The 12,162-nt window shown below is 38.2% G+C and overlaps 1 protein-coding gene and 1 pseudogene across 20 annotated transcripts in view; both read right to left on the bottom strand.

The window, feature by feature from the left end:
* Positions 1-12,162, bottom strand: part of NBEA (neurobeachin) — a 644,629-nt gene that overhangs the window by 130,650 nt on the left and 501,817 nt on the right. The gene's annotated exons all lie outside the window — the stretch shown is intronic.
* On the bottom strand, positions 11,300-11,427 carry LOC146398526 (U4 spliceosomal RNA; annotated as a pseudogene).

Genomic DNA, 12,162 nt, shown 5'->3' with positions numbered 1-12,162 from the left:
CCAATAAACCAGCCTGAATGTTCTGAATCAGAACAAATTCAGCAACAGCCTGAATTTGTTCCTGAGGTCAGAGTTTATCTGGCCCATGGTCCAAGCCAATTATTAAAGTTACCCCTCGCTTTTCCCAAATTCTCTTGCAACCTGAGGGGTAAGGACATTTGACCCAGAATTGGCTAATGAGATCAAAACCAATCATTTGAGGATGTTTCAGAAAAGCTGATGATAAAATGAGTCATATGTAGCTGGCACCCTCCTTTCTCTTCCTCGCTCGAACGGAGATGTAATGCAGAGACTGTAGCAGCAATTATGTAACCATCAGAGGAAGGCCAAGGGAATCTCTGCAAAGTTGGCCCTAATAGTGAGTTACTGGAACGATCTCAGCAACTGTCCACATCTGGACTTTTTGTTCCACAATGCAGATAAATCCGTATTTGATTAAGCCACTGTAGTCGAATCTGCAACAAACACATCCCTCCTGACACAGCACTGCATATTAACAATATGTGAACACATTTTCTATTTGCATTGGTGTTCTCATATTTGCTTTGGTGAAAGCAGAATCTAGTTGTTGAGTTTTATGTACACAATACTCCTTAAACTTTGAGAAAAAGTTATGAAGTCCTTTTTTACATTTCCTTTCTCTAGGAACTACACACACACACACACACACACACACACACACACACACATTTACATAACATACACTATAAGATCTATTGTTTTTTTTTATTTTTTGAAAATTCTATTTTCTACTTCCTTAATTCAATTTTTGTTTTCCTCTAGACACTGGAAGGTCTTGGGAGGCAGTAAGACATCTATTTAAATCCTGAAACATTTTGGAGCCAGACTCCTATTTAAATCTTGGCTCTGCTACTTACTAGTTATAGGAACTTAGCAAAATTATTTAACTCCACCTGATTTTTGTCATTTGGAAAACAGTGATAATAACACTTATTACTGCATAATTTAAATGGAGACGATGAATGTAAAGTTCATGGCCTATTATTTAGATTCTGTTTATACGTTTATATGTCCCTGCTGTTAAGTATAAAGTGACAACTGTTTTTCAGTTTCTAAATGCAAAACTTCTTTTTAAACATTTCACAAAAGTATTACAGAGACTTGCCACAATTTCTATCACTACATTCTTGCTTGGGTGCAAGAGTTTCGAGATTTGAGTTTCATAGATCAGCATAATTTTTCAAATGGAAAGAGTATTAATACAGGGTTTGTCAGGTAGGAAAATTTGTAAGACAAAATTGAGACAACAAAAACTACCTTTCATTATGACCGGTATTTCACACACACACACAGAGGCCATCTGAAACCCAAAGAGTGAAATGATATCTCTGAAAAAAGGAGAAACCTTCCTATGAAAGCTGTGTTGGCATCCTTATATTAAAACTAGTATGCCAGGAGGATGGATGGAGATTTTTTATATATAAAATCACACACACACAGAGTAATATTTTTACTTATTTTTCTTCTTGAGAACCGTAATGTAGTGAATATTTGACCAAATACTCCTTTCCACTAAGAATGCTATCAGTTTATTTTACTTCTAGCAGGCAAGTGGTTCACAAACACATAAAAGTTGGTTTGACTGCTTGAATGCTCCATGCAAAAACTGTCTTACCAGTTATCAATTCATTCCTTCCCAGCTCCAAATTCACCCTTAGTTGCTTATCCTGTGAAAATGAATTTGTGCCCTTTATTTTTCCTTTGCTAGCAGGCATGACGTTGAGCTCTATGGGGAAAGGCCCCTGAAGAGATGATGCACAAGAAAGGGGTTTTTCTCCCTCTTTGTGGACTGCTCACCTAGCGGGGCTTCTCCGGCCTGGCTCCTGCAGTGTGTGATGGCTGACGGCACCCAGCTAGTAGGGTTTTCTCCAGCACACATTGCCCTGGGCAGATTTGTAGCAGAGTGCCTCTGCTGAGAACCCTCCCATAAACAGCTTCACCACCTTCCGAGAGGGTGGTTTTCTGGAAAGTTCCAAAAGACAGAGCTCCAGCAAGCTCCCCCAGCAGGGCACCAGGGCGACTTCTGCATCACTCAGGGAGCTATAGTCACGCCTCCCCTCCCCAACCCCAAAAAGGCCTGGGGGCCTCTTCTTGAGTTCAGTGTCAGCTCAAAAGACAGCGGCTGCTCCTCATACATGCTGTTACTATATTCTTCAGAGTTCTTTTTACTTCTTACTAATCATTCCCTTGGTACTCCAATATCCTGTTGCAATTTCTGTTATAAGTATTGGTTCTTATAAATTATAACACTTTCCCCATTTAAATGGCTATGTGGTTTCTTTCTCTTGACTGGATCCGAGCTGATACATTAACTCCATCAGGTCTCCTACCACAGCTTTCTTAGCTCCAGGCTGGGCCCACGACAGTCCTCGGGGACCCTCAGGAGCAAGAAACAAAGAAACTGGGATAATCAGAGGACCTCAGTAGAGACCGGAAGCAGAGGGTAAAAGGAGAGGGAATAACACTAAAAGAAAGTTATTTTGCTAGTAGCTAATCAACAGCTCAGGAGGCAAATTCTAAAAGACAGATCCAAAGGGGCAGGCTATTCTGAACAAGGACAGCAGCGTCTGAACGAGCACACAGCCTTTACCATATATATGGGAATATCACATATGGGAAGGTTACCACAGAGTCACCGTGTTGTACTTGGGCTTTTGACATCCTTAAAGGGTCTGATAAGAGACAATGCTCTGAGCTGTTCATAACTCCATTCTAGGAAACCCGAAAGAGTGTAGAGTCCTTTTCTTTCTTCTTTATTTTATTTTATTTTATTTTAGGGCCACAGTGGTGGCATGTGGACGTTCCCAGGCTAAGGGTCGAATTGGAGCTACAGTTGCTGGCCTGTGCCACAGCCACAGCAGCACTAGATCCAAGCCAGGTCTGTAACCTACACCACAACTCATGGCAATGCTGCATCCTTAACCCACTGAGTGAGGCCAGGGACTGAACCTGCATCCTCGTGGATACTAGTCAGGTTCGTGACCAGCTGAGCCACAGTGGGAACTCCCTATTTTATTTTCTTTTTAACAGCAGTCCACCTCCTGCTTTCTCTTCTTGTTTCCTTTCAGATTGATTATCTCTTTTGGAAGGAAACTCTCCTAAAGTTTTTTAACATCTTTTTTCTTTGAGTGCCTTTCCTGGCATATGCTTTAGAGTTACTGTGTACACTAAGCTCCCATATCTCTTCTACGGTATTGCTTTTTAATTCTGTGCATGGCGCTTATTTATTTTTTTGTTTGTTCTTTGTCCCATTTGTAACATGAAAATTCCATGAGACCAGGACCCTCATCTAACTTATTTACTGCTTGATATACAGGGCTTAAAACAGTGCCTGGCACATATGTGCTCCATATACATTTGTTTGTTGAATAAATCACGAAGAGAAACAGACAGAGATAATAATTATGGGCAGAGTTACAAAGAGGTCTTACAAAGTATTTGCACTTCTGAGTCCTTTACGGAACTGGAAAAAGCTTTCCAGTTTCGCCTTCAGACTTTTCATGTTTATTATCTTAATGGCAGAGCCCGCCAGAGGTCTCTCCTGACTTTAGATTAAATCAAGATCTAAACAAGCGATCTAAATAGAACAACTGGTTTCTCTTTTCTAGGAGTCTAATTTACACCCGCAAGGAACTCTAAACTGGGTTATAACCCATCCTGAAAGACCCCCGTCCCCCATAAAAAGGCTTCCTCCACTCCAGAGGGCTTACGGAAGGTCTTTCGGCTACGGCATTTTGACTTTATCATAGAGTTACGCCTCTCATTCACGACGATGTATACTGAGGTGTGTCGTAGAATATTGTTTGGCATCCCTCCTAAGCATCAATTTTATTTCTGGTAAGTAATTAAAAGTTTTTGGAGTGATAGTAATACAGATATGATGGAAAATAACGTATTTTAAAATGACGAACTGTTGAGATAAACCCCTAGCATTCACACAAATTTTGTGACTGCCGTAGCTGCCTGGGACTATACCCCGAGTCCCCTTTACTCTCCTTTGCTCAGATGCAATGAGAAGGCCCTGAAACTCAGCCAAGGGGTAACCTTGAGACAGCTGACCTGTAAACACCTGGTGGCTCTTAGACGGTAAAGTAGAAGGTTGTGAGACTGGAGGCAGAGTGACCAGTGAGGATACTACTTCAGGCACGTCGTGGGGAGTTTAGCCAATTTGTATAGGCATCGAAAATGCAAAGGAATATCATTCATAGCTGATTAAATAGTGAGTTTACGTTATGTTTCTGTAAAAATCTGGGCAACAAGCCTAGGTCAGAAATATGACCTGATACTATAAAACTGCCTGTATTTTAGTTATACCTCTACCGGTTACATGGTGTTTTATAGGTCTCAGGACCTTCTATAATAACTCTTAAAGCTAGTTTTTCATTATAGCTCAAGATATTTTTCTAAACCATATAAGTACTTTCATCTATACTTGAGGTTTGTGGTTTTGTTTTCTTTCTTAAGTCAACTTTCCCATATCATCAGATTTGTAATTGCCAGTCTCTCCAAGTTAATATCCTCTGAAATCTAATCAACAGACGCTAACTACCTCAATCAGCTACATTTTCTGAAAACTGAATAAACATAATTTCTATTACATCATATAGGTCATAAAACAAGAATATTCAAGCATCTTGATCACACATTTTCTGGAATTTCTGCGATTTTCTTAAGTGGCCATGAACTGTTTTGCGCTAAGGACTTAATATCCAAAAGAAGTGAAAGGAGAAAGAGTTCATGCTGGCTGCATCCCCTGAGGTCTGCCCCATGGACTTCGGAACTGAAGCACACAGGACACAGTATCAAACAAATGTAACAGAGACCCCTTGTAAACCACCTCACCCAAATGAGTGCCTTACACATACACTGATGATCGTGTTGAAGAAGAATGGAGTTGCCGTGCACTCATGTGTGTCCGACATGCAGATGTTGTCAGAAGCATGGGTATGGCTGTCACATCAGTTTCATCTTTTTTTCCTTTTAAGGCAGCTAATAGCGTGTGACCTAAAAGGTACTTGTTTAGCGATGGCGTCGCTGATCTCAAATCATCTGACACATGTATGAAAACGAGTATTTGGATGTGAAAGAAACCAAAGTTTGCTTCAAGCTATATTTTCTGTTAAGAATTGTTGAAAATGATGGGAAGGGCTGGGGAGACATGCCCTGTGCAGTGTTCACGAGGCCTTCATATCCAACAGACATCTGCAGCTCGAACAGTTTAATTAAAGGGCTGTTTATGCAATGGAAAGCTCTAGTCCTGCTACTTTTCTAATTCTGTACAAATTATCAATGATTCGGGATGTAACAAGCATATTATGGAAGGAATAGTTCAAGAGGAATTGTGTTTCCATCCACACCTGATTATCTATGTTCTCTCCCCTTCTGTCAGATGAGAGGAGAGGAATTTAAGGCCCAGAAAGAAAGCAGAACCACAAAATGGAAGAAGCCTGGGTCCTGCAATGACCAGGGAAGATCGTTTGGGACCGGTGCTTGCTGTCATGGCATGTGCGGTGAGGATGCAGGAAGCAGCAGAGACAGCAAGATGTTTGGAACTCCCGCCTCCCAGTTCTCACCGCTGTCTTGGTGATGCTATTTCCTCACCAGAGGCATAGGGAACATAAGCTCTAAGAAAAAAATTGTTAGAAGTGTACGGGAAAACAGAAATAGCAACCTCATAGACTAGGCTCTTCTGAGTAATGAGTAACTTTCCAAGAGGTGAAGTCCGGTACACGTACCTTTAAAGTAAGTTTCCGGAGCCTCAACTTCTTAACATCTGTCTGCCTGAGAATATACCTGCGAGGGAAATACAGCTTCTTTCCCGTCTCTCTTTTCCCACTGTCCTTCCCCCAGTAAAACAAGGGGAGTGGAGGAAGGTTCTCTATGGTATATGATCTGGGGTATGAGGTCTAGTGAGGAGGTGGGAGTCTCACAAAAAGGACACTTCAAAATGGACGTGTTGGGAGTTTCTTTCGTGGCAGAGCAGAAATGAGTCTGACTAGGAGCCATGAGGACACAGGTTCAATCCCTGGCTTCGCTCAGTGGGTTAAGGATCTGGTGGTGCAGCATGCTGTGGCGTAGGTTGCTGCGTTGCTGTGGCTGTGGTGTGGGCCAGCGACTACAGCTCCGATTTGAACCCTAGCCTGGGAACCTCCATATGCCGAGAGTGCAGCCATTAAAAAAAAAAAAAAAGGACAAAATGGAAGTGTATGCCCTCAATCACTGGATTAAAAAAAAAAAATGTTTTGCAAGTTAAATGGTTTCCCAATTCTTTACTTTCAAAGAGTTGAAACTGGATCTAATTAAACTGTCAGTTGAGAGATAACTAAAAATAATTTTTTGGCAGTAGATCACTAGGTGAGTTTTAGCATACCACTTAGAAGTAGTTCAGAAAACTATATGAATATTGCTACAATAACACTTCAACATCTCTATTTATAATTGCTAACAAGACTTTCACACATCTACAAAACAGAAAGTTAGGAGTAGCTTTAATATTGATCCCTGCATTTTTCTAGCAATAAATACTACTTATATGTAGATACACTAACCATTCATCTCATTAAGAGCTGAATTTCCAGTAGCATTTTACTTTTTATGTTTAATAATTATTTTTCAAAGCTGACAATATGATATTTATGTTGTGTGATTACACGCTGAGAATATTTATAATAATAATTTGTTCCAGAACAAAAATGTTAAACACCTAGAATTTTATGGTCAGGAATTTATAATATTAAAATTTTAATTCATGTATATACTTTTGCAGATAGTAGAATATCATGATCATTATAAGAGTTTCAAGCATAAAAAAATTTTAGATTAGATAAATTTTGGGGTGGGAATCAAATGGAAATATTAGTTAAAAGAGAAAGCAGAATTACATAAAATGTCCATTTGAAAAAAAGAGATTATTTGTACATTTTAAAATGGATGATGATAGTAACCAAATCATTATTCATTTGGATATATTTAATTCTGTTGAGCATATGCGAAAAGCATTGCAAGAATTTCATTTTAAAATATCGATATTTAGAACATGCTGGACACTATATCTTTTAAAAATTATAAACACAGAAAATTTCAAAAGTTAACTTAAACATATTTAATATGTTAAATAGTTTTATAAAAATTATTTTATGGAGTGGATAAAAAAAAAAAAAGTCAGAGGGACAACTGACCCACCCTGCAAAATAAAGAAAATCTCAAATACCTGATAGAAAAATCTAACTTTAGCCTTTCATCCAATTAATAATGAATACAGTCATCAAAACAAAACTGTCAGGGACAGCACTGTAATCAGTGAAATCTAATATGGGCCAAAAAATGATGATGCCGTCAAATCTTTTCATTAGAATTTACATGGAAGATAATTAATCCCAATGAAAATAAAGAATTTGTGTAATAGAAAATTGACAATGGGAAAAACTGGAAACAGCTTAACTGTGAAATAAATTAAAATGATCAAGAAACTAAGCTGGCAAAATGAGGGTTTCCAGCAAACACATTTTCAATGAAAATTAAGCAATATATGCTATATTATTATATGTCTGAAGTTACATATTCATAAACACAGCCATGGTCACTATATACAGGTTAAAATTTCAGGGTCAAAATATCCTATAATCGGGGGAAATTTAGGCAGCCCATTTATAAAGAGCTTTTTATTTAACAATCTTGTATTTTGCACTAACTCATCAATTTATGTACCTGTCTCTCCTAGACTTAAAGCCTCCCTACGGTATGCCTCTTCTAGTTACTAGCTGAGAGACCTCAGGCAAGTTAGTTCATTTCAGTTCTTCAGTTTCCTTATCATAAGATGGGGATATACTAATACCGAACGTCATAGGGTGGCTGTGAAACAGAATGAAATACCTCCTCTTAAAAATGCTGATGGCCAATAGGCATATGAAAAAATGTTTAACATCACTAATTATTAGCGAAATACAATCAAAACTACAAAGAGACATCACCTCAAACTAGTCAGAAAGGCCACCATCAAAAAGTCCACAGATAATAAATGCTAGAAAGGGTGTGGAGAAACAAGGAACCCTCCTACACTGTGGGTGGCAGTGTAATTTAGTATAGCCACCATGGAGAACAGTACAGCACTTCCTTAAAAAACTAAAAACAGATTTACCAAATGATCTTGCAATCCCGCTCCTGGGCATATATCTGGAGAAAACTATAATTTGAAAAGATACATGCAGTCCAATGTTCACTGCAGCACTATTTACAATAGCCCACACATGGAAGCGACCTAAATGGCTACTGACATAAAGACGATGTGGTACAGTATACAATGGAATATTACTCAGCCATAAATAAGAGTGAAAAGCAACCTAAACGGCCACTGACATAAAGATGATGTGGTGCAGGTATACAATGGAATATTACTCAGCCATAAATAAGAATGCAATAATGCCATTTTCAGCAACATGGATGGACCTAGAGATTATCATCCTAAATGAAGTAAGCCAGATAAAGACAAATATCACATGACGTTACTTATATGTGGAATCTAAAAAAAAAAAAAAAGCATACAAATGAACTTTTTTCCAAAACAGAAAGAAACTCACAGACATAGAAAACAAACTTATGGTTAACAAAGAGGAAAGGGGTGGTGGAGGGATAAATTAGGAGGTTGGGGTTAACGTCTATATACACTATATATAAAACAGAAAAGCAACAAGGGCCTACAGCATAGCACAGGGAACTACACTTGATATTTTGTAACAACCTATATGGGAAGAGAATTTGAAGATATATCTGAATCATTTTGCTCTACACCTGAAACTAACACAAAATCAAATACACTTTAAAAAATGCTCAGTGTATAGCACCTGGCATACAGGAGGTACTTAACAATTGTTAGCTTCCTTCTCTAATTATCGCCTGCTTTCTTGTGTGCATGTGTATAGCCACACACATATACACACACGGAGCAGATCTCTGTTTTTTTGTTTTGTTTTGTCTTTTGTCTTTTTATGGACACACTCGTGGCATATGGAGGTTCCCAGGCTAGGGGTCTAATCAGAGCTGTAGCCTCCGGCCTACGCCAGAGCCACAGCAATGCTGGATCCAAGTTGCATCTGTGACCTACACCACAGCTCACGGCAACACCAGATCCTTAACCCACTGAGCAAGGGCAGGGATCGAACCCGCAACCTCATGGTTCTTAGTCGGATTCGTTTCTGCTGCACCACGATGGGAACTCCAGATCTCTGGTTTTGACCTTCATTAATGTCATTGCCAGCAAGGGATGGAAAACCTGAACCAGAGAATACAACCTTTAAAACTAACAGTCATATAATAAAAAAAATGAAAACAAAACAAAAACAAAAACAAAAAAAACTAACAGCTACAGCTATTGTTTCCCTTGGCAGCAGTTTGCATTCTAGAAGTTTTCCAAAATCACAGTACTAATCTAACTAGAATAGCACAACTATTTGAGACATCAGCTTTTGCTACTAAGCTTGTCCTCATGACTTATCAATTTTATTATTTTTTCAGTGACTTTCACTTAAATATTTATTGATTGAGCACCACAAGCCAATGGTGAGTGACAGGCAGAGTCTCTGACCTCAGAGAGTTCCCTGTCTGGTAGAGACTCATCAATACTGGGGAAGGCGAGGAAAGCAGGGAAGGAAGAGAGTCCCCAACAGAAGGAATATGTATGGAAGTAAGGCACTTTGGGGGCTAGGTCCAGGCAGTATGGAACACATATTGCAAAGCGGAGAAAGGTGAAAAATAACATTAGAATATACGAAGTAGGTAGGGAGTCAGGATGTGGGGCTACATCACACAATTTGTGTTTAAGAGTTTGGACTTTTGGTCTGAGACCAATGGAGAGGTGAGATTTGATTAAATATGCACTTCAGAAATCACTGCTCTGACTATAGTGTAGAGGTTGCTTCGCCTGCAGAAGAGTGAAGCTGTTTCCATCATCTGTGCAAATATTATTTTATACTCATTAGTAGAAAAGCATGAATTCTTTCAAAAGAGTATTATTTGTACCTTTGCAATAGTATCTCTCACACTGTGGGAAGTACTTTTAAATTGATCTATTTAATTAAATATATTTCCCCCAACTCTAGTGTTTATGAGGGCACAGGCTAGGTGATATCCTGTTTTGTATTCCTTATAGAACCAGCACATGGAAGGAACTCAATACATTTTTGTTGAATAAAATAGTTAAAAATTTAATTTATAAACAAACTCGGAGATGCAGCTGCAGTCCTCTGTGCCTACTTCATCCTCAAAAGCATGGAAACTCTCAAAATTACAGTAAAACTCTCAAAATTAAAAAATGATATTGGCGAGGTTGCTTCATTTTTGTCTTACTCATGAATGTCCCCATGTGTAAATATTATATAGTTGGCTGTGCTTCCTCATTTTCTCAAATTTGGCATACTCTAAAATCTTATATTTGTCCCTCTGCTGTTACTTTACAAATGGAAGGGATGGAGGAGGGGGAATGCTACACTATTGGAAAGAAACTAATTTCTAGAATTCTAATACTAGAAAATGAATACCAATACTAAATACTAATACTAATATTAATTAAATACTAAATACGAATATGAATGCTAGAAAACTAGTACTAAAACTAATACTAGAAAACTAATATTAGTATTCACTTTCATTTCCACACCAAGTATATTAATCTCTCTTGCATTTACTGACAATTCTTCAAGTATTTATACAGCTCCTGTTTTTAGATTTATGTTCTTCTGTATCAGATCATTTGGGTTTCAGATCAGAGGTTTTCCTTTGAACCAATTTGGTAACAGGGGTCTGATTTGTAGATGTTAGAAACTGTTGTGTATTAGATTCCAGATATAAGTGATATCATATGGTATTTGTCTTTCTCTTTCTGACTTAACTTCACTCAGTAGGAGCTTGGGGTTAATAAATGCAAACTATTGCCTTTGGAATGGATTAGCAATGAGATCCTGCTGTGCAGCACTGAGAACTATGTCTAGTCACTTATGATGGTGCATGATAATGGGAGAAAAAAGAATGTATACATGTATGTGTAACTGGGTCACCATGCTGTACAGTAGAAAAAAAATTGTATTGGGGAAATAACAATCAATCAATCAATCAATCAATCAATTGTCAGCACAAACTGATTTCTCTTTTTGGAAATATTTCACACTGAAATTTTAGGTATAGTCAGAAATGATACAATATTATATGGGGGGTTGTGATAATAATTGCTGCAACAGTGGCATCGGTCAACTTACAAAGTAGATATAAAGAACTGCTTTCAACTAGAGATCTAATGGTATGGACAGAAATTTTTTAAAACATTAAACATTTTCATTTTCAGATTTTATTTTTAATTAGCAGTAATCATACCTCAGATTAACCTTACTGGCTACGATACTGCTACTGAACAAAGCTCACGTTTTTATTTTAAAATTTAAAACATAATACTGAGAAATGCATAATGAAGAATTTTTTTTAATTTAAGGGAGAAGCTATTTTTCCTCTAGTTAATTATTTATATCATCCTCGAAAAAATTTCATGCATATAAATAATAGTGCACCTTTCAGTTTATATCCATTAGAACTTCAAATACTTAAAAAAAAAAAACTAGATCCCACCACATCATGAAACTACTAATAGAATTTAAATAGCTATGCACATATGGTACATAGCAGATATTTAAGAAGTTGTTGGAGTTCCCATTGTGGCGTAGTGGAAACGACGAGGTTGCTGAGAGCTGTGGTGTTGGTTGCAGACACGGCTCAGATCTGGCTTTGCTGTGGCTGTGGTGTAGACCGGCAGCTGTAGCTCCAATTGGACCTGGGAACCTCTATATGCCGCGGGAGCAGCCCTAAAAAGCAAAAAAAAAAAAAAAAAAAAAAAAGTTGTTAATTACAATTATTACTAGTGGTATAAATTCCCATGTTAGCCACAAGGTGCATTACGTCCAGCACTGATGTTCTAACCACCTGATCACTTGCAGGTCCCAAACGTGCCATGTTCTGACATGCTTTTGTGCCCCTGCACATGATGTTTCTTCTGCCTCGAAGATCCCTCCCTATTCTGATTTTGGGATTAACTCCTATTAATGACTAAGCTAGAAAAGCCTGCTGCTCCGTCTACAAAGCCTCTACCCAACTCTGACAGTC

The sequence above is a fragment of the Sus scrofa genome, chromosome 11 (assembly GCF_054392235.1).
Source record: "Sus scrofa isolate SSC_HxYL_T2T_F1_AM1 chromosome 11, Sscrofa_HxYL_maternal_Yorkshire_Landrace_v2.0, whole genome shotgun sequence".
NCBI classification, from domain to species: Eukaryota; Metazoa; Chordata; class Mammalia; order Artiodactyla; family Suidae; genus Sus; species Sus scrofa.
The sequence above is the reverse complement of the archived record's forward strand: the minus strand, read 5'-3'. Positions and strand labels throughout refer to the sequence as shown.